This window comes from Capsicum annuum, chromosome 8, assembly GCF_002878395.1.
Source record: "Capsicum annuum cultivar UCD-10X-F1 chromosome 8, UCD10Xv1.1, whole genome shotgun sequence".
Lineage (NCBI taxonomy): Eukaryota > Viridiplantae > Streptophyta > Magnoliopsida > Solanales > Solanaceae > Capsicum > Capsicum annuum.
The window spans coordinates 69306883-69331630 of record NC_061118.1 but is presented as its reverse complement, the minus strand read 5'-3'; the positions used below and the strand labels follow the sequence as shown (position 1 = coordinate 69331630).

The 24748-nt window shown below is 31.0% G+C and overlaps 1 long non-coding RNA gene across 1 annotated transcript; it reads right to left on the bottom strand.

Moving 5' to 3' along the window:
* Window positions 1–18590: 18590 nt before the first annotated feature.
* Window positions 18591–24404, bottom strand: LOC107856982. The gene is made up of 3 exons (XR_001670755.2): window positions 24054–24404; window positions 21991–22812; window positions 18591–20092 (listed from the first exon to the last, which is right to left on the bottom strand). It is a non-coding gene; the product is annotated as an uncharacterized LOC107856982 (long non-coding RNA).
* Window positions 24405–24748: the final 344 nt, after the last annotated feature.

Below are 24748 nucleotides of genomic sequence, written 5' to 3'. Positions count from 1 at the left end.
AAGAATTTAAACCTTGAGTTGAATAATAATACTAATTTGTTCACTTGGAATTCTCTCTTTTCAATCCGTCTGTCATAGTACAACTTTATTTTCTCCCTATAACAAGCGGTTCTCTCATAAGCACGTAGTCAAAACTCCAAGCGGTTCTCTCATAAGCACGTAGTCAAAACTCAGTCATCTTGTTCAATTGATCTAGCCTATTGTCAACCACCTTTTTCCAGCTCAAACTCAGCTTTTTGAGTTCCCACAAAGCTTTGTGCTCAAGTTCTTCCAGTAGGTAACAAGCTTTATTAAAGATTACTAGGTACAGAGACATACCTATTGGCGTCTTAAAAGTAGCGCGGTAAGCCAAAAGAGTATCATCAATTTTTTTTACTCTGATTTACTTTAACACACTTGGCCAATATCATCTTCATCTCTCTATATGACACTTCCACGTACCCACTGATTTGGGGATGATAAGTAGTATCCTTGTGTTGTTTACACTATACTTAGTAACAGCAGATCAAAATACCTTATTACAAAAGTGGAACCCCCGTTTCTTATAATTGTGCAAGGAGTACCTAAACGAGAGAATATGTTCTTTTTCAAGAACGCCATAACACTTTTAGCCTTATTATCTACTAATGCCACAGCCTTCACCCACTTGGACATATAGTCCACAGCAACCAAGATGTATGTGTGCCCATATGAACTCACAAAGGGCCCTATAAACCACACATATTAAATAATTCCACCTCTAGAATATTGGACATAGGCATCTCTTGATGCTGAGAGATCGACCCTTGCCTCTGGTACTGATCAAGATATTTGGTAAAATCATATGCATCCTTGTGAATAGTAAGCCAGTAATGCCCAATTTAGAAAAGTTTTCTCATTGTACGGTCACTCACATGACGTCTCCTATTGGGGGAAAATGTCAAGCCTACCAAATACTTAGCATTTCTACCTCTAGCACACATCTCTGAATGATATTGTCAGCACATTATCTAAACAAACAAGGCTCATACTAGAAATAATTGTTCATATTATGTAGAAAAAATTTTCTTTGATGAAAGCTTAAATCTACTGGGATCATGTCACTGACTAAGTAGTTAGAAAAATCTACATACCATGGCATAAGATCAAGGGTAGCTGTAAGTACCCATTCATTTGGGAATGAGTCATCAATATCTAATTTATTAGCCTTTTTCCCTCATCCCCCAATTAAGATAAATGGTTTGCCACCTGATTTTTGTAGCTTTTTTGGTCCATGACTTCTAAGTCAAATTTTGTAGCAGAAAAATCCATCTAATCAGTCTCATAATGGCATATTTATTTGCCATCAAATATCTCAATGTTGCATGATCATTATGAACGACAACTTTAGTACCAATCAAATACGCCCTAAACTTTTCAAATGCATAGACCACTGCAAGGAGTTATTGTGCAGTAACCATATAGTCCTTTTGAGCTCCATTGAATGGTTTTCTTGTATAATAAATAGGGTGGAAGAAATTTTCCCTCTTCTTCCCAATAACAACACCAAGTGCAACTCCATTTGTATCATACATCATTTAATGGTTTGGACCAATCTAGAGCAAAAATAATAGGCGCAGCTACCAAGTTATCCTTAAGGCACTGGAATAACTTTAAGTAATCATCATTAGACACAAACTTGACTTTCTTATTTAATAGTTTGTGAAAATAATTTGTAATCTTAGAGAAGTCTTTAATGAACCTCCAGTAGAAACCTGCATGGCTGAGGAAACTTCTAACTCCTTGCACTAAAATTGGTGGAGGAAGTTTTCAATAACCTCGATTATTTCTCGATCAACCTCAATACTCTTTTTTGAAATCATATGTTGTAGTTTTTCAATAACCTAGATCATTGCTTGATCAACCTCAATACTCTTTTTAGAAATCTTTTGTCCTAACACAATACCCTCTTTAACCATAAAGTGGCATTTTCTCTCAATTGAGCACAAGATTGAACTCCTCACAATATTGTTAAGCATTGCTCATGTTCGTCAAAGAATCCTCAAAAGAATTGCCTACCACTGAAAATCATCCATAAGCACTTCTAAAGTGTCCTTCATCATATCTGAAAAATAAGCAACCATACACCTAAGGAAGGTAGTTAGAGTGTTATACAACCCAAATAGCATTTGCTTGAATGCGAAGGTCCCATAGGGGCATGTAAATATGGTCTTTTCTTGATCTTTGATTGCAATGGATATTCGATTATATCCTGAATAACCATCCAAGAAATAGTACCAACTTATTCCTACTAATCTATTAGGTATTTAGTCCATAAAGAACGTTGGAAAATGATCTCAAAGAGTCCAAGAGTTCATCTTTCAATTATCCATGCATACTCTCTGGCCTGTGATGGGCCTATTGGAATTAATTTATTCTTCTTATTTACTACTACAGTCATACAGCCCTTCTTTGAACACACTAGACTGGACTTGCCCACTGTTGTCAAAAATTGGGTAAACAACTCCTTTGTCAAGTTACTTTATTATCTTCTTTTTAACCACCTCTTACAATAATGGGTTAAGTCTACATTGATGCTCAATAGTGCGAAGACAATTTTCTTCTAACTAAATTTTATGGGTACGAATGCCCATTAAAATTTTAATTATATCTGCGATCATCCGCCCAATAGCTCTTTTATGCCTTTGCAATACTGATACAAGAGCCTCTTCTTGCCATTCGACCAAATCAACAACAATAATGACTGGTAAAGTATTTTTCTCACTCAAAAACACATACCTCAAATGGCCTAGCAATTATTTTAACTCTAACACTGGCGGTTCCTCAATAGATGGTTTTGTAAGAGGAGCTAGCCTATTTTTCAAATCCAGGTATAGTTTTTTAGAGCATACGAATATGATCCTATTCTAGCTAATGCGCAAATGGTTTCATCATACTCTTCAATTCCATCTCCATCAAAAGTTATCAACATAACAGCTACAGTTTTATGAAAAAAACTCTCCTCAATAGGCACTTCAATCTCTCTTTATTCAATAGTGTCGATGATCAAAACAAGACTCATATCTCTTGACTACTTCATTTATTTGCAGACATCAAATTCCACATTCTCTTCATTGAGTCTAAATTTTAGCTCATTTCTTTCCATATGTCCCAATACTCTTTCGGCGTACAAAAATAGTCTATCCAAGATTATAGGTACTTCAAAGTCTACTTTGTAATCCATAATCACGATGTCCACAAAAAATATAAAGTTATCTACTTTCACCAATACATATATAAATCCCAACTAACCATTTGATTGAACGGTCGACCATCAATAACTGCAATAATATTGGTTTGGGGGCTCCTAAACCCAACTACTGGTTAATTGATAGTTGCACCAAGCTAATGCTAGCCCCAATATGACAGAGTGCCTTAGCAAAACTGAATTAACCAATTGTTCATGGAAGAGTGAATGCCCCTAGGTCTGATTTTTTTAGGCCAATAAGCGCGAAGCAATCATACTATAATGTTGAAGATTATCTACAGGCTTAACTTACTGTCTTTTTTTTTATAACCAAGTCTTTCATAAACTTAGCATACCCCAGCATTTATTCAATAGCTTCCACTAATTGGATACTTACCGACAACTTCTTAAGCATGGACAAAAACTTATGAAACTTATCATCCTCCATTTTGTTTTTCACTCTGTGTAGGAATAGTGGGGGGTCTAGTCATTTGGGTTTAAGGTTTTGTCATCTCCATATCCTTATCTTTGCTTGTGACATAACCATTCTTTAAGTTGATAGATTTTGCAGTATCTACCTTTTCACCATCACTACCTTTGAACTATTTAGATTTGGTCAAAATCTCACCAACGCCGCTAGCATCATCTACCATTTCATAATTATCAGCTAAATCTTTTACCTATGTCTGGACCATAGGTTGTCTGGTAAGATTTTACCACTTCTTGTGGTGATGGCTAACCAACTTCCATTATTTCTGAGTTCTGCATCATGTCACTTGGCAAAGTCCCGCTCTTCTACTACTTAAAGTTGTGGATAACTGACTCATATGGTGCTCCAATTTCTTGATTAAAGTGGAATGAGAATCAATAAGTTGACTCATTAAATACAAATCATATTTCATTTCCTTAATACCTGCATCAGTGGATTTCATTTCTTTCAATAATTTAGCCATCATAACTTCCACAAAAAGCTTTCTTAAATCATTAGAAGTATTATTACGACTCTCTAGTGGTACATATAATCTACTTCTATCATTCTTATTCTTTCAATTTCCTTGCTCATGATCTCTATGACTATTTTTACCATGATAATTGTCTCTTTGATAGTTTCTACTTAGTATCCATGGACAATGGCCTAAAAAATCCCTAGTTATTCAAATAGTTAGCTTATTCTTCCAAATCAAACTCAACTGCTCTACTACATGAACTAACCGCCTACACCTTCTCAACAAAACTGATTAACAAGTGTTTGGTTAGTAAATCCATCCGAGTTTTTTTGTAGTGTTGCTCGACCGACATACCCATTGTATGTGTATTGATTTCTACCTCAAAATCTCTGGTATGCCAAGCTATACTAATTTTTGCCGATCTTTCATGTATCAAAGTTACAAATCTAAAAGTGTGTGCCATGAAAGTACCTCCAGTTGCACTGTCAATCATTGGTTTTGTGTTTGAGTTCACTGACCTATAAAAACTTTCCATCAAGTACACATTGGTCATCTTTGATTTGGACATTGCCTCAATTTCTTCTTGGACCTAAGCAATGTCTATGGTAATGCCTCATTCGACAGATGCCTGAAGTTACTTATATCATCTCTCAGTTGTAACATCCTAGAAGGTTGAAAAAATCTTTCTATGAAAGCTTATTTCAATTGCCTCCAGTTTGTTATAGAATTGGGTGTCATGTCAATTAACCACATTGCCTCCCCAGATAGAGACAAGACAAATAACCTCAACTGAATTGTATTCTGACTAACTCTCGAATAATAAAAGGACTTTTATATGTTAATGAGTTGGCCAAATGTATTTTTTGGATCATCACCAGACGACCCACCAAATAATCCCTTTGAATTAAGCAACTGAATTATCGTGCTGATGATATTAAACTTTGTCCTAGGATCTAGATGAGGTAGTACAATTACTCCAATAGCACCAACCCCATCCAAATCAACATTATCATCATGATCATCAACAACAAAAATCACTGCAGGCTATTGGCGCCCTCTACATCTTGGTCATTATTTGTTTTGGCTGGAGCAACATTATCAAGACCCTGCCCATTCACAGGATCAACCAACTCATCACCACCTAGATTTTCATTGTCATTATTTTGCACATGATTAAGTTCATCTACATTATGTTGATTCAGTTGGGCAACAGCAAGTGGAGCAAGTCTTTCTGCTTCTTATTGTGCATCTATATTTCTCCTCTTGTTCTATCAAGGTTGCAAGACAATAATAGTTCACCAGAATGAGGAGTACTTGTCATGCACAACTATACAAAAATATTAAATAAAAGTAAAATTAGAAAATGAGACTATAAGTCAAATAAAATAGATACAATTAATTGACAACTGTATTCCATAGCAACGACGTCAAAATTTGAGACACTCAAATTACAACTCCTTAAGTGGTCAGTGCCAAATATATAACCAACAAAGGTTGTGATCAAATCCCACAGGAATATGGGAAAACCCAAGACTTATGTAGTTTAATTGATAATTAGTCGATAATTTTCATAAAATAGAGGGATTTTGTTATGAACGTCTGTAACATAATATTTAATTTATTGCTAGTAATCAAAATTAAGTTTTCAACATATAATTCAGTAGAAAAGTTGAACAAGGACTGCGTTCACCATGGTTGTTATCGCAGTGAAGCATCAATCATTTCATAGAATTCTCCTGATATCAAGAAATATAAAGTTATCGATTTTTAATATTCACCCAATTATTTCTCAACCTAAATTGAGTGATTTGCACTTTAATTCATCCAATCTTAAAGATTATGTTAATCAAATTTAAATTCACTTTGAGTTGGTCAATATGGTTAAAGCATCAACCATTAGACGGAGGTTAATAGCTCTAAAGCCTCGTTGAGAATTTTTCTCATTTTAATTCCTTATGTCAAGATAATTAACCTTAAGGCTTGTTGTATTATTTGAAACCATTAGAAATAGGTTAAGCACAAAAATATTATCAATACAATTTCAGTTATTATTCAAATTCCAACAACAATCAACTTCACTAGTCTCTCATAATCCTAGTTGTGGGAGTTTAGCTTCTCATAATTTTGAAAGAAGATATACAAAAGAAATTCATAGATCAGAAAATTACCCTTATAAATACGGATTCATACTTCAATTGTCTTCTAAAGACCAAAAGAATTCTTTAAAATTCAAGAACAAATTCAAAGCTTTGAATATTTTTGCAAATGCAACGTCTGAAATAAGCTGACAAGAGATAACGAGAGAAACCCTAAAAGGTGCTATTTATAGTAGAGGAGACTTAAATTTAAAATGAAATTTTGGATCTAGCCTGCTCACAGTTGACGATCAAAGTTGACAGCTCGTCAACATAAGTCTTCAACCGAGTCCTCTTTAAGTGACTTTCTGCTTAGGATTGACGATGAGAGTTGACAGTTTGTCAACTAGTTGATAGCCCGTCAACTCAAGTCTTCAACAACATCCTGATAGCTTGATTTTATTCAGGTTAACAATGAGAGTTGATGGCTCATCAACATGTTGACAGTCCGTTAACTCAAGTCAGCAGTTCCCTTTTTAGCCTATTTTCGTTGGTTTTCTCATGAGTCCATACACAACAAAATAAAATATATTTAAAAACAACAAAAGTTGCTTAAGAACTTGTAATTATTCCTAGTCAAAAACTTTAAATGTGTTGTCAGAGCGTCAACACATCAATCCACCAATTCAATCAAACTTTCTCAACCCATTCACTACCATTCCTGCTTTATTATAATCAGTTTACATCAACACCTTTCAATTTCAGAAAACACTGTAATTATTAGTTACTAGTTTTCACAATCCATGGTCCCATAACTAGACACCAATATACATATATTTTCAAAAATTAGCACAATTAACACATAATTCGCTAATCAACAAGATTTTCCCTAAATTGTAATTAAACGAATTTAGATTTCATTCATGTTCATATTTTGATTATTACCAACCATTCACCGTACCCACAGGCCTAATTACGAAATTTCCCGTCAAACTAAATTATAGTGATACAATTAACCAACATCTACTGCATATTAAATTTAACCTATCTGGGTGCCAAGCTGTTGCAACAAGTAAGCTACAGCCAAAAATGATCTTCATTCTTCTACATGTTTTCAAAGATAAATCATTTAATAAACACCAAGTGTAAGAGTAATTAATCAATTATTTTTTAAATAAATACTTTGAAAATTTAAATCCATTAGTTCTACTCTTATTTATGATTATAACAATATCTAAGGATTAATTAACCACTTACTAGATCTATCATACTCAACCTTCCTCCATTAATGGAGTTTAAAGCTAAAAGTCACATCTTTATAGAATTTAAGGTTCTCAACTGTCAAAGTTCATATTTTTGAACCACAATTTCATACTAGGAAGAGTTACTTTATGCTCTAAAATCAATCTTGGGTAAAAACACCTATATCCATAAGTTTTCCTCTTAATTTCATGAACCTAGGATTCTAAACAACAAGAATTTCACCATAAATTTTTATTCTGATGATTCTAGAAGAACGTATTATTGATGTTAAAAGAGAGTAAAAATGTTACATTAACGAAGGATTTTCACCCCAACCATAAGCAAAGCACCTCTCTAGGAATTAGAAATGAAATTTTGAAGTTTATGGATTGAAACTTATCAAAATAAGCTTATAAATTGTTGTTGTCCCACTATAGAGAAAAAATTCCCTCTATAGCGGCCCCTCTATAGCGACCTAAACCCGCTACGGCAGCCTCAATATTTTAGTATGAATAGTCTTTAGTGAAACAATCATAACATTTTACTTGAGAAGTAGATTAACAAACAATTGATTTATTTAGAAAGAAGACTCTTAGATCTTTAATTTGGTGGGTATTGAACCCCATAAGTTTATAACTGCTTATGTTGTAGGAGGAGTGCTCATTGGAAGTTGACCCTAGTTTAAACTTACCCTAAAACTAAATTGATAAGGACACTTTCAACTTAACTCTGTGCTAGGGGTGTTGTGTGACCTTAATTCATAACTAATTTACTCACATACCAAGGAATTGATCCAAACTCTATGAAAAATAAGATTCATTTACCTTTAACATAGGTATTTTTAGTAACGACTGAATGACACTACAATAAATGTGCTTATTAGTGATGAGTAATTTTTTCACTTAAAATTCATATTTTGTCACAAAAAAAAAAATTGTGACGAAAAATAATTTGTTAAGCGTTCGTCCCCGAATCTTTTTGTTTCGTCACTAAATATATATTAAGACAACTTAGTATTTTGTCACTAAATAAAATTGTATTAACCACAAAAAAAAAAAAATTGCCCTCAACTGCATAATATTTATGATGAATTTGTTCGTCATTGAAATTATAAAATCTTATAGATAATAATATCTTTTCGTCACTAAAGAGGCTATTAAGGTCGATTCAATTAGTGACGACAACATTTATCTCGAATGTCATGTATTTAGTAGTTAAACAAACACTATATCGTCACTAAAATCTACCTCTTACATACACATTCTTTTTGTCCCTAAATAAATAAATTAGTGACAAATTTATTTTTTAGAATTTTGTAGTTGAAAATGATCATGCTGATTCTTTTTCTGACAAAAAAGATTGTCACTATAAATGTAGCAATTCGCAACAATTACATTTTGTCATAAAATATAAAGCTAATTTATTGATAATAAGTAGGCAATTTTAGGAAAAGGATGGTACTTGTAACTAAATGTCAAACTTTTATGACATGTGATCATCACCAAAAGTAATTTTGAGAATAAAATGTTCTTTGCAATAATTATAAGCATCTGATGAAATTTAAATTCATAACACTATATACAATTTGTATAACTAGATCACTATCAATTTATAAAAATTACAATTATTAAATAAAACTACACAACCTGAAGTAGTTTATTCTATAATGAACATGATACAAATTAAAAATAAATACAAGCAGTGTGCGTCTAAACATTTCTCTTCATAGCTAATGAAGCATTTGGCTCACTCAAATTGGTTTCACGGCGTTTCAACAAAATCAAACAGCACCCTCATACCAGAAAAGTATTGGCATCTTGCACAAGTAGCTACCCAATCAAGTGAACTCAATGAGTATTTCAAAGCAAAATTAAAAAGGAAAAATTACATAAACTAGCAACTTCAAGACATTAATTATAAAAAATAACAATAGTTTGACAAAATTACAACTAATAATAAAACTAGCATTATTTTACCAATTTTGTTTAGAAGCGCGTGAAGTCTCCTCATTTTGTTCATATCCCTATTTTTACTCAACTTTACCAATTTCACTACTCCCCAACTTCCATTTTTATTTTTTTTCCAAATTCCGCCTATCACTCCCACATCGCGATAAAGATCTTCTCCACTTTTTAAGGTAAGGTTTTTTTCAGTTAATACATGTTATTTTTTTCAATTTAATTTCTGTTGAGATTTTTATTATCGTCATTTTTATCAAAAATTTTCTACGAAACTCGTGTGTTTGGGTTCAATTTTTTTGTTTCGGTTGAACTTTCACGAGTGAATGTATAATGGCTCAACATGCAAATCGTAGTAGTTCAGTTAGAGAAAATCAACCGAAGAATTTAGTTTCCGATGAATTACCATCGTTTAGTCTTGGTTTAACACAAGACGAAGGTTTTAACTTGGATTCTACTAATATTCTCTCTAAGGAAGGTGTTACCATTGAAGAGGTGAGATCGAAGCACCGTAATGATCCGGAAAAGATTGTGGAAATAATGAAAAGAACAGCTTTGAAAAAATCTTCATCCCCAAAGTTCACAAAATTTCAAAAATCATTAAAAAGGAAAAAGTCGGATGAAAAGGGAGAATGTAGTAAAATTTCAGTCCCGTTGCATCAGATTATGAATCTGAACAAGAGAAAGTGGAGGGGGTATGGTGCTATTCGAAAATTTTGTTATTGATATGAATTGTATATGTTACATACAATTTATTTTAAATATGTATTTGATATATAAAATTTGTGTATGATATTTGTATTTGTCAATGGAAAGGATTTTATATATGTATTGTTATATCAGAGTAATATATATTCTGAAAATACATTTGTTGTGTTCGATGTTAAGTTGTTTTTGATAGTCATTAGATTTTGAATCTGATATGTAGTTCTTCTTTGTTGAAATGTATTTTTTGCATACATAAGACCATTCCAGTGAGCATATGTATTTTCAGAATACATATGACATTTGTGTAAGATAGTTGTATTTATCACTGTCAAGGTTTTTGTATATATATTTTTATATAGAAGTGTAATATGTATTCTGTAAATACATTTGTTCTATAATTATAAAATACATATGTGTTTGTTGGAATATAATTGTAATATGTATTTTTAAAATACATTCAGTTTAGATATGTGTTTTTATGCTTACCGCTAGGAATTGTATTCGATGTTAAGTTGTATTTGGTAGTCACTAGATTTTTAATGTGATATGTAGTTCTTGTTTGTTGAAATGTACTTTTTACATACATATTTGTATTTGTTATTCATCAGGTGAAATCAATTTTTGTATTTTAATGTTTTGATAACTTAGATATTTACTAGTTATTTATTCACAAAATACATATGATACATTTATGTATAGAATGTATAAACTAACTCTAAGATGTATTTCTTAAATACATATAAGACACTGCTTTGTATAAACAAATCTTAAGATGTATTTCATAAATATATATAAGTCACTGTTTTGACATATAATTGTATTTTTTTTGTTGTATAGGTCATGCGTGAATAAATATACATGGCACAAGTATTGTCCAAATTTGCTCCTCATATAGGATGAAATACGGTCGATGACATTGAAGACCATATTAAGTCAATGTTAACGAAGAATCAGTTTAAGATCTTTTGTACTAAAAGTATATTTGATTTCTTCATGAAGAAGAAAGATTGTGGCGTACAAGCACAATTAAGGAGATGCATTATGTTACTTGAAACTAAGGAAAGTTCTAGAAGTGCCATAGTCATTCATGTAAAGGGCACAATTCATCATTTCACAACTAGAGAGTTTGCTTTGGTGACTGGTTTGAATTGTGTTACAAACAAGGATAATTTTTTGTTTGACGAGGAGCGTCCAAACAGAATTATTGATCAATATTTTGATGGTGAGTGTTTTTTACAGAAAAAAGTGTTATTTCCGGCTATTTCTGATAAAATTTGGGGAAATGATAACGATAAAGATGCGCTAAAGTTTGCCAATTTGTATTTTATTTACGCATTCTTACTATCGTCAGTTGATACCGTAGCTATCCCACGCCTACACTTTGATTTGGTAGAGAGTGATCGCTACAGTGATTATCCCTGGGGATCAGTTGCATTTGAAGAATTAGCTAGAAGCTTGCACAAAAAGTTGAAGCCAAAAGGAACAATTTATATGCTTCTTGGAATGCCAGTGGCTATTCAAATTTGGTTGTACGAGTGTTGTTCAAGTGTGCCTCGTAATGTTGCTTTCAAGGTGGACTCTCAAATTTCACGTTTTTTAAATTAGAAGACAATTTTTCCTCGCCTACGATATGAAACTCTTATTGAAAGTATGTTTAATGATACAGATGACAAGGTTAGTTTTACTTTTTATCTTTTTCATGTGTTGTTTATTATTTTATAAGTATATTTCCTGATCTGGTATATGTATATATACAAAATAATATTTGTCATTGTTTATTCATTATTTGGTATGAATCATAGTTAACTATTTTATAATATCATTAATTTTAGCATCTAAATTATTTTTTGCATTATGTAATTTAAATTGTAGGTTTTTTTTAAGAATATCGAACCAACAAAAAAGGAGATTTCAGTTTTTCAAATACTGAAGAAACTTATTCCTGGAGATGCAAGTCACAATGAAGATGATATTGATTCGGATGATGATTTTTAGGATCCTCTACAAAGACAAAAACAATTTAACCATAAAAAATCAACATCATGTCGAATTATCAGCTTCACCTGCAAAGAAAAAATTGAAGCCATATCCTAAAGGTGTAGATAAGCAGACACAAAAAAAGACCCCTCCACCCCGTGCTGCAAAAATGCCTTTTGTGAGGACTCCAATTCACAAGCCAATTCAAACAAAAGCTACGCTACGTGGAAAGAGGAAAGACATAAATCAGACTGATAGTAAAAAAATCTATTTCGATTCAGTCGCCTGCTCCGTCTTTGTTCAGTTTTGAAGATAAAGACGTCGTTGTCTCAAAGAAAGTCTTTGATAAGTTTCGTGGTAAGATAATTTCTGTTTAAGTTTTTGATTAATTTATTTTTGCATTTCTAATTATTTTATTTGAATTTAGGTTTGACAAGAGTTTAATGATCTCTGTGGCCTAATATCGTCCAGGTTTGATCAGATGATGAATGCAATTAATGAAAATAAGATACAACAGTTTTGATGTAAACTATTTTTATAAAATATACATTTGCTATGTTAAATACATATTCAAAATATATATATATATATATATATATTGTAGTTGAATACAAATACAGCATATATACATATACAATTATAGTGTTTTCTATTTCTAAAAATACATATACAGTTTGCTGAGTATGTTTGAGTTGAAAAAATATATTTTTCTAAATGACAATATGTATAATAATAAATACATAGTCATATGATACCTTAGTTATGTTAAATACAAATACAGCATGGAGATTATGAATTTTGAATAAATTCATATGTCAGATTCATTGTCTTTGTCACATATTTAATATGTATTTTTTAGTTTGTGATATGTATAATCATATATAAATATGCAGAGCTAAAATAAATAGTTAGTTTACTATTTGTTTTTGCTTTATATTTTCATATTTTAAAGGCGAAGAAACAAGCCAAAGGTAGAAAATCTGATCAGCCACCAACAGATGAAAATGTTAAGAATACATCACCACATAAAGCGACTTCAAAGTTTATTCACGAGTTTAATAAGAACCTTGAAGGAATAGCTACCGTAATTAAATTTCGTACATTTATATGCAACTTATTTTCTATATACAATTCTAATATTTCATTACAAAAATCAATTTTAAAACAGGTTATCGAGGTGATGGCAGGATATCAAAGTAATAGTATGAATGATGTGTATAATGAGATTGATGGGTATAATGAGGATAATGATGATGTTGTGGTAGAGCATTTTTTCTTTTTGGTTAGGTATACCTACATTGATGAATATTAAATGTTTTAATTTTTATTGTTTCTTTTTTGAAAGGGGAAAACTCATATAGATGTGCATGAAGCAAGAGATGTATGTGCCTTTATGGTATGTTGAATATAACTAGGTTACTTTTTTAGTTATTGAAAAAATATTATTTAATTTAATTTATATGAACATGTTGTGTAGAACCCAAAATTGATTGATGAAAGTATTGGTGAAGCACAAATATCAGAATCTCAATACACATTTTCAGATGAGGTCCTTAGAAGCATTGATCTTGACTTCATAAAAATAGCCAATGCTGAAGTCGAAGACGAGTTCAAGATATCTTGAATACGTGCATTGTTTGCTTTTATTTATTTATTTGAAAATTCAACCTTGCTAGATCTTTAAATAATTTACACAGAACAAAGAAGGAGTTGTTGAGATTAATGTTAGTAAACCAGCAAAATATGAGTTAGAGGTAGATGATGTGGATAAATCAAATTTAGATCAGCAACAGACGACTCTATCTACATTCATGAGGGAGTAAATGATGAAAGCAATGTTGATCCAGATTTGCCTAACTCTCATATCACTCTTCCTGATGAGCTTCTTCTCAGTCTTAATGCGTATGTCAATCTTGAACAAAGTATAATCGTATATTCATCGACAAATGAAGCACAACAAACGCCAATGCATGTTTCAAGGATTAGGCGACCATCTAGATACAAAGAGTCTCCTTTCACAATGAATTTTGGTTCAGCAGAGGGTTAGTATTCTTAATATAATTTTTTTGGTTAACAAATTCGTTTACTTTATATAATAATTTTTTTTATTTGCAATGGATAATGAAGTATGAATTTATATTTTGATGTTTAGTTTAATTTTTGGATCAGTTGTATCTGTTTTTAATGAGATGTGGTTATATTTTGATGACAATTTCTTTATTTTGAATTTTGATAGCTTAGTATGTAACACTGAAGTAGTAAAAAATACAGTTATTAACATGTATTTCATAAGTACATATCTGGCAGTATTAAGGCATATAATTGATTTTTTGTTTCAGCAGTATACTTATTTATAATAATACTTCATCATCTTATGTTATTAATTATATTTACATAATTCGCATGTCTTAATAATAAAGGAAGTACAGAAGCGCAACTAAGAGCGTTCACTCAGAAGTATCCCTTCATATCTCATTCAATTAATGGTATAGAAGATACTAAGGTCACCTACAAGTTCATGACGTGGCTTTCATTGGATTTTCGTAAATACCATTAAAAGAGGTATATACGTTACAACTTAATTGTTCTAACTTTGTTATTTAAGATTATGTATGGCCTACTAATATATATAAGGAATAAACAGAAATAGCAAAGAAGAACACTATTTGAAGGGCAAGTCCAAAATACCAGTTATCAATTTTGATATTTTATCTATTGAAGACAAGAATTGATTCTACGTTATGGGTACTCCTAGCCAGATATGGTCAGATGAGGTAAGTGATGGATTATTATGTTGATGAGTTTATATTAGAATAAATATTAGTTCTGTATTACATATCTATTTTTGTACCTACTTATATTGTTATAGTTGAAAATGTATATTTGTATATACATAAGAAGTATGTTATATGTTCACTGATAGGTACATGACATTAACATATGTAGTTGTGAAATCTTTTGTGTCTTAATTTATTTATTTACTATTATGTATGATTTTTATTTATAATGCAGCAAATTGATGTATGCTTATACTATCTGCGAAAGAAGTCCAAGTATGATCCCAATAACTCATATAAGTTCAGCACTGTAGATTGCAATTTCATGAACATTGTTAGAAGGGTGTTTGATATGTATAAAGTGGATGATGCATATCTTAATGTTGGAGGAAAGGAATATCATCTGAATGAGTACACAAGTGAATTCCGCATGCATGCTACAGTGCCATGGCATACGGTTGATCATTTGTTCATTCCTGTTCACGTAAAGGCCAAACATCTTTGGATTCTTGCGGCTATATCTTTCAGTCATAGGTGCATATATGTATATGATTCTTTGTCAGCGGCTGATCATGATGCTGTTGTGCTTATTGAGTTTGAAAAGTTAGCGGAGGTTATACATATATGTCTTATTGCATGTAAATTCTACGAGAATAAGGGTATTGACATCGACAATCATCATAATTACAAATTGAATGATAAGATGGATTCGTTTGATGGTTTCAGTTGTGGAGAATCTACCTCATCAACCAAGTGGCAGCTTGTAAGTAATGACTTTACATATTACTTGTACATATACATATGCTTTAAACTTGTAACAACTTCTTATTTATTAATGTATGTATTTGTAGGGACTGTGGCTTATATATCATTACGTATGTCGAGTGCCTTACTTTTGGTGAAGGTGTTTCATCTGTTGATTTTGATCCAAATTCCATTCGGATAAAATATGTTTCGCTGTTGTGGGATAATGGTACTAGGAAAGCAGCAGCGAAGGCACAAAGTGATGATGAAGCACCATTGAGACCTCTTCGAAAAATTGAGTTAACGGAAGGCACTGAAGATCATGATATCTGATTTGAATTTTATTTTGTTGATGTTAACAACATTTAAAATTAAGTTGAGAAATTTTTTTTTTAAAAATATTTCATGGTATTCATATGTTACTTTAATGGTCAAAAATAGTATGTTAATGTTCCTTTAATGTTAAGTTTTTTATGTTTAATCATTTAATCGTTTAATCTTCAATTTTTCATGATTAGTATATTTCTCTATAAACTGTTTTACGCAATTTTTCATATGTATTTTTTACAATGAATGTCTATATCGATAATAATACATACACTTATTCAGTGAACATATATTTTTTTAAAATACATATGCTTATCACAGTGAACATTTATACTTTTAACATTCATATGCACTTTCAGTGAACAACGAAATTTTTAACAAACATGCACATTCCAGTGAATATATGTATTTTTCAAATACATATTACCATTTCAGTGAACAATGTATTCTTAACATATATATATATATATATATGTCATTCCAGTAAACAAATGCATTTTTACACACACACACACATATATATATATGTTCATTACGACCAACAAATGTATTTTTAAAATACATATGCCATTACTGATATGATACATATGTATTTTTATTAGATTTTCATATGTACGTGTCTAGTTAATACACATACAGACATATGTATTTTTCAGATTTTCATTTGTAATTTTGAAAGATAAACATTATGGTCAATACTAATGATTATTTCAGTTTGCATTTTTATTTATGTCTAACGCAAACATAATTTTTTTTTCAAAATACATAAGGCTCCTTTTATTACAAATTCAAACGTAGTTTAATGCAATATATATATTTACACTATATATATGTATATATATATATATATATGTATGTATGTATGTATGTATATATATATATATATATATATATATATATGTATATATATATATATGTATGTATGTATATAATGATAAAATTAAATATTTGAACTATAATAATTTAACAAGTTTAATTTCATAAAAGTGCAACATCTGAACACTAACAAATTAACAATATCAATAAAAAATTTAAAATTCAAAATGACACAATTCAAATTGAAAAAAAATAAAGCAACTGAATTTTGACTAAAAACAAGAACAATCTTATCATTTGTTGTATTTCCTACATGAACGCCTATTGTGACCTTTTAGCCCACATGAACAACAGTTTTTCCTTTTCTTTCTGAACATATCTCTTTCTGATTTACCACGCTCCTTATTTGCAGGTCTTTCAGGGGGCCGCTTGTATTTCGGGAGCAAAACTACATCATCCAATATTTCTTAAGGTATCTATCATCCAGTCATCTTTATGTGGAAGAGGATATACAGAAAGATCATACGTTCTCAACACAATTTTTGGCTTGTATAGATTAGAGCAATATAGTCCTTTTTCAAGATTCTTGCTATCAAGTACAACACAAGCATGCACACATGGTATCTCATCCAATTGAAATGCATGACAAGAACATTTTTTTTCTTTAGACAAATAATAAAATATTTCTCCTTGTCATGGACTGTATAGACGTACTCTGAGGCTGGTATAACCTGAAAATATTAATACATAAAAAAATATTAAAAATAAATTGACATTTCAATTTACTACAGTTTAACAAATGTATTTTTTCAAAAATAGCAGATCTGTATTACTATGTCTACGTATGATACACATATTTTTTTTCATTACAGCATATACATTAATTAAAATTTTACTAATTTGTATATGAAGATATGTTTCATACAACATATCAAAATTCAAGTATATATAACTTTTAATGTTTATATATATATTTCATCATACCTTCTTACGGGTACACTCTGCTTCATTCTGTAGGAGAATTGCTTGAAATTTTTCAATAAGATCCGTGCATGTGTACAATGCCTCCTGTCTATTTTCACAATTCCATCTACCAAACATTAATCTAACTTCCTTTAGAAAATCATATATAGAAGGTTCTCTAGCTGATACTAGTGCGGCATTAATTGACTCTGCAATATTTGATGTTAAAGTCCATTCCCTATGAACTGTTGCATATGACCTAACCCACTTATCGTATCCCGCTAATTTCAAGTAATTCTTCACCGTAACATCAACTACCTCCACTTTATTCATTAACTGATGAAATTCGAACTTTGAGTATAATTTTGCCATGGTATAGAAGATTTTCAACAATGCATCATGTGACTTTCTAAAAACAAAATTCACATTACCTCATAGATGCCACATACAAGCGTAATGTGGTAAATTATTGTACACATCAGCAACAGCTTTTATAATGCTTGCATTACGATCGAAAACTACACACATATGTTGTCTTTCACCACATGCTTCCTTTAGATTCTCAAAGAATCATGTCCAGGATGCATCATTTTCATAATCTAATATTCCATATGTCAATGAAAAAATATGGCTTGAACATGAAACAAATACATTAATAGTATGTTATATACAGACATACAAAAAATCAAATGTATTTTTTAAATATATACAGCTGGAACCAAATGTAACTGACATTTAACACATAAATATAATTCATAGCTATATTATATATACATATAGCTGGAACCAAATCTATCTCCCAGACAACTTAAAAAATAAAAATTAATAAGTACTCTATAAACACATATCGCTTGTCAAATATGTGACTATCATTTATTTCTTAAACATAATTCATTAGTATATACAAATACATATATCTGAAAACATAAGAAAGACATTGTACAAAAATAAATATGTTGCATATGTACATTATAAATACATTCAGCTATTTATAGAGTCAAACACGTGTTGAGAATAGCTTACCGGCTCCATCCATTGTACAGGCAACTACAAATGTGTCATTGTACAGTCCTCTGAGATAACTTGCATCAACAACTATCACAGATCTACAGTGATCGAACCCTTGTATGAATGTAGTAAGTGCGACAAAAATATACAAAAACTCATTATCTTCATGCTTTTTCATTCGTACATGTGAACCCAGGTAAGTAGTGTTCAAAACATGAACGTATGCAGGTAGTTTCCCATATGATGCAGATGGTTTTCCTCTCAAATCTTCAAGTGCTTGTTCCTTAGCTGACCAACACATAATATATGTCAAATCCATACCCAGATCATCCTTCATGTCACTTCTGATCTCAGTCGCACTGTATTTTTTTTGTGGCTTTTAAACTTTTGTTTCACTATACCTCCAATCAACTTACTGGTAACATAAAACTTAGGATAAATCTTATCCTTTATCGGACTTATGTGTTCTGGTAAGAATTCTCTAACACAAAACATTCCAGATTTGTTGATATCAGATGTACAGAATAAAAAATCACAATTTCTGAATCTGCACAACAATGTGTAACTGGAAAAAAATAAAAAAAATTCTTATGCTGAAATTTAATTTACCAAAATGAAAAAATGAAAAATTTAATACATATGTATATTGTAAATACATATGATGCAATACAATTTACCAATATGGAAACAAAAAAAAAATATATACATGAAAAATTTACTATGTTTTACTTGATCTGACAGACAGTGATTGAAACTTCTCTCGAATCGTGTAATCCTTCATCACAAATTTTAACACACGTTTCGAGATATAAACTCGTTCAACCTCAATATGTTTGTGATGTGGGTCCAAAATAATTACTTTAGTTGTATCCATCTCAAATACATCCAAACATTTATCTGAAGTACTCACTATCAATGATCTTTCAGTACTTATATTTACCACGTTACGAGCAGTAACAGACAAATTCATACTCTCAGCATTACATATTGATGAACTAACAAATGTGTTGAAACTATCCTTTTTTGAAACACTTGCATACAAAGGCAAAACACTCATTGCCTTTATCTCCCTTTTCTGTAAAATATATACCTTTAAACCCATGTCATTACGTATACGCATTTTACCTTCAAAATTTGTTAACTGATATTCAATTTGAATGCTCTTGCATGACAAATTTACATCCAAGTGCGAAGCTAGTAGTTCGTAGAGTTGGTTATACGAAGCGTTTAATACTCAACAATATCGCATCAGTGATGTAATCTTCATATTGTTGTTCAATGTTGTTCATACTACCAATATGTTTAATGAGAACAGGTATGCTTCCCACTATTAATGTCCAAAACACTGCAAAATATTAAATACAAATTCAATTATATAATATGTATTGCATACAATTAATCACTAATTTGTATAGAAACAATAGAAAAACAAATTCCAACGCAAAACCAATGTTTTTGTCGAATAATGTGAATCATTCACTAAATTTCAAATTTAACGTATAAGAACTTTAATTTAGTTTTATAAATACATGACGACAAAAAAAAAATTGATTTTGAAAAAAAAAATGTCGATAATGATATTTTAACCCATAACTTATAAAATTCAAAAATAAATCTAAAACTTTCAACTTCACCATCGTTAACCCATCTTGTTATTAAGTTTCTACATTTTTACACAATTGTATAAATATGATCTCACACTTTGTTTATCTATACCTGTAATTTTTGCGTTGTTTATTCAATTATTCTTCGTAAAATACAAACGTTCATCAATGATATTTCAATCTCTCAATTTTCTTTTTTTGAATCTGCTTTTACGTGATGAATATGAAAAACGATTTTTGAATTTGAATAAGCATATTAACGTTTAAGGTAAAATTAAAAAAGACATAAAAGGTAAAGAAATCTGTTAATTAAATGTTGCTTAAAATAAGGAACAGTATCCCTTAATTAACTCTAACTGATTAGAGATTAATAAGGAACTTAGCATCTTTGTATATGTATTTTTATAGCAATATTTTACTAAAATACAAAATACATATTGGTAGTTTTCGTAATTTTGAAAATGTTGCTGTAAAAGTTATAATTAAGGCTCTATAGTTGCTATTTCTGAATTTTTTTCAATTAAAAATCACAAGCAAATTTAACTAGAATAGAACTAGAATGTTCTTGAAAGCAATTAATATAGAGCATGCCCGAACTCATGGAAAAGTAATTCCATTTTAAAGTGGTTAAGCCTAACCAAAGCCAAACCATGCTTCAAAAACTAGGTAAAATAAAATAGAAATATTGTCCATGAAGTATGGAGCTCAAAATAGACTCTAGCATGATATATGCATTTGAAGCAGACTCTAGACTGTAGTGTTCCTACCAATACTTTAGTTAATTAACAACATCTAAAAATGAACCTTATGTTGCAATTTCCTAGAAAGTTTAAAGTATTATATTGTGAGTATCAAAATAACATATCAACTTATAATTGTACAACAAACATAATGCACTACTTTCATGTGCAAAAATGAATTAGTACCACATCAGATGCAATTTTGAGACTTGTATTTGATCTTGAAGAACCTTGCAAGATATTGCAACTGAATGCAGTACTAATATTGTGTTTTTCTGTAGTAGAGTAAAATTACTGCTAGGTATTTAACTAGTAACTACATAAATAAAATATGTGGATCTAGTTAGTAAATCAAATAATGATTAATATGTAAGCTTCTGGTAATTAATTACCTTGCCCATAAGAAAGAACTTAGTTTTTGAGGAGTTGTAATCTTGTGAAATAATTTTTTGTTTTTCCTCATAGACTCCTACAACATAAGCATATATTCACCCCCTTTTGAGAGCTAGTAACTTAAATTTGCATTTGTAGGATGTGCCCATACTGTAACATCATTTATTATAAGATAAGGAAAATATAAATAGTTATCCTTTCTTTTCAAATTTGATGATGATGATTGAATTGATCTAGAAAGCTCCTTTAAGTTTGAACTTGGAGGTAATTTAAGCTCTATGTCAGATAATACAAGTCATAACTTGATTTTGAATCCAAGTAGCATATTATTAGTAGAAAAAGAATCACAAACAATTAACTAACCACACTTCAGTTTCTTTTTACTATCAACATACCTTTTTAGGAAATCATATACTTAGCTGGAAGAGAAATTTAGGAAATCATATACTTAACTAGAAGAGAAATTCAGGAAGATCTAAGAAACAATAAAGATTTCTAGAACTCACCTGCTACCCTATGATAGGGAATTCTAGAAACCAGCGGGACTAAATCAATGTGCTTTGTCGCGATAAATTGAAGTCAAATCTTCAATCTTGTACTAATTGAAGGCAGTAGTCATAACATAAGAGTTCAACAACAACAGCATATCCAGTGTAATCCAACATGTGGATACGGAGAAGGTAGAGTATACACAAACCTTACTCCCACCTCGTGAAGATAGAGAAGTTGTTTCGAAAGACCCTCGGCTCATGTATAACCCATATCAAAGCAAATTTAAAAGGAGAAAACAGAAGTATCAGAAGCAATTAAATTTTTTGAATACTAATACTAAAATAACAGACTGATTAGATGCCAAATATCAAGATAAGCAAAGACCTAGTAGTAGAAATTTTCAAACAAATTTGAATGAAATGACTTTACATATCTAGTTGCACCACCAACATGAGGACATGACATGAAAGTTCAAAAGGATACAATTTTTGCTTTGGATCAATGTGCTCACTACAATCCCCTGCATAATGCTACTATCAATAAATGCATAAATGATAAGCAAAGATACAGTACAATCTCCCCAAAGATTGTAAGACTTTGACCTAAACCGGTGATCAAATAGACTACCTTTTGTTCTTTCGCATATTTCAGCTTTTGTTATAACAATAAGTGGAGAGGACTTACTGAGACTATTCTTCCATTTTCAAATGACACCTTAATCTTGAACTCCCTATCAATGCCACTTGTTACTACAGTTAGCATCATCGATTAGTTACCTTGAAGCTGGAATTTTGAACCGACTGCTCAGAGACAGTACACCACTCTTTGCTAGAAGCCTGAGACAATGACACAGGAAGAGAAACATTGTGTGACGCTGCGGAAGACTCCATTCAAGAATCGTTGGTACGATTCGGTGGGCCAATCAAAAATAAGCCAAACAACATAAATTAGAATTTCTAATTTATAGCTTTTGATTTATAAGCAAAATGCTATAACCCCATCCAAACAAGCTCTAAGCCTCCAAAAAACAACAAAAGATGAGAAGTAGAAAGACATTGCTACAGCTGTAATACAATAACACAAGCAGCATTCGCGTAGAAGTTGACTCCTAGTTAGCTTTCAATAAAAATGGCTAGACCAATTGAAAGAATGCTCCAACTTCAACTAGTTCACAAAAGCACCCCTATATATATGAATAGTGTTGCATTTATATTTAAATCAAAGGCAACAAATTTAGTTTGAACACTGAATACGCTCCATGTAACACGGATTATGCATATCATATGCCATAAACAACAAAAATTAACAAACTTTCTTGACGATGAAACATGACATTACACAAAAAAATCTTCACATCCTCCATGTATTTCTATGTAAACAAATAATGTCAAATAAGTTTTAAAAAATAAAATAAAATAAAATAACGTATTTGAAATACAACTATTCTTCTGAGCATGTTAAAAATAAAAAAAAAATCAGATACAAAAGTAGAACTAACCTCATAAATTGGGCACTTAGGTCGGTCAGAATTCAATGCAAGGTCAATATTACTAAAACTATGAGTGGATTCGAGGAAAACCTAATCACAGTGCTCATGCTCGACAGGGATAATGCGAATATGTATCTTAATTAATAGATGAATAACGCGATTCAAGATGAATAACACAATTCAAGACGACTCACGTATGAACAATATGCAAAGCATATGGGAGCACGAATAGATGGGAATCAATTAAAAACTTAACACTAAACATACAAAAGTAGAGTCTCAGAATCCTGTTGAACAAAAGGAAAAAGCAAGACCAATAATGTCAAAGTGATTCAACGGTAAACTTCAACCAAAGAGTAAAAGAACAACGATTCAAAATTTGCGCAAAACCAATATCCAAAAACAAAACAAAGTTCATAAAAATTGGGGTTTATCAGTATGATAGTCTAAATGGACAACAAATAATTAAACAAACATTTCCCAAACGAAATGAATAAATTTAGAATCTCGGAATCTATCCGGAGAACACGATGATTCAGAGTAGCAAGGATAGCAATCGAACATAATAATGCAAAAAAGGAAACATACCGGTGGCGGGTTCATGAGAATCCGCCTTAAGTTAAACTCTTCGCCGGAGTCCGTTGAGGAGAGTGGTCGTGGGTCTGTTTTGGTGGTTGGCGGTGGCTGAATGTTGAGAGGAGGGAGAAATAAAGAAGAGGGGTGATTTTCGATGTTGTACTCGTCGGTGTTGATGGTGATGCGGCGGTTGATGGTGGTGGTACATGTAGAGGTGAGAGGAGAAAAGGACCGGTAAGGGGAAAGACTGATGCGAGTTGCACTGTTTGGATGGTGGTTTGTGTGCTATGTACGGTATTGTTAATAAAACAATAATTGTTATGATGGAAAATTTTAGAATGGAGAGTCACAATCAATCAAAGTTGTGTCCTCCTCTATTAATTTTTTGATACATAAATTATGAATTCTATCTTTTTAATTTTGTAATGAAAGTAAAGAATAAAAAAGAAAATATATTTATATAATTCATATAGGTCTTAATTGGTAAATAAATTGTGTTAAATAAATAGAAAAAAGAAGAATTATATAGCTCTTGTATGCAAAAATATGTACGGTAAAAATATAATTATTTTTTTTATGATTTTATAAAAGTCTACGTAAACTTTTGATCATTCTTTGAGATAAAAACTACACCAAATTTATGTATAGATCCTATTTTTATTAATAGATATTTCATTCGTTTAAATTTATGATTTCTTTTTAAAATT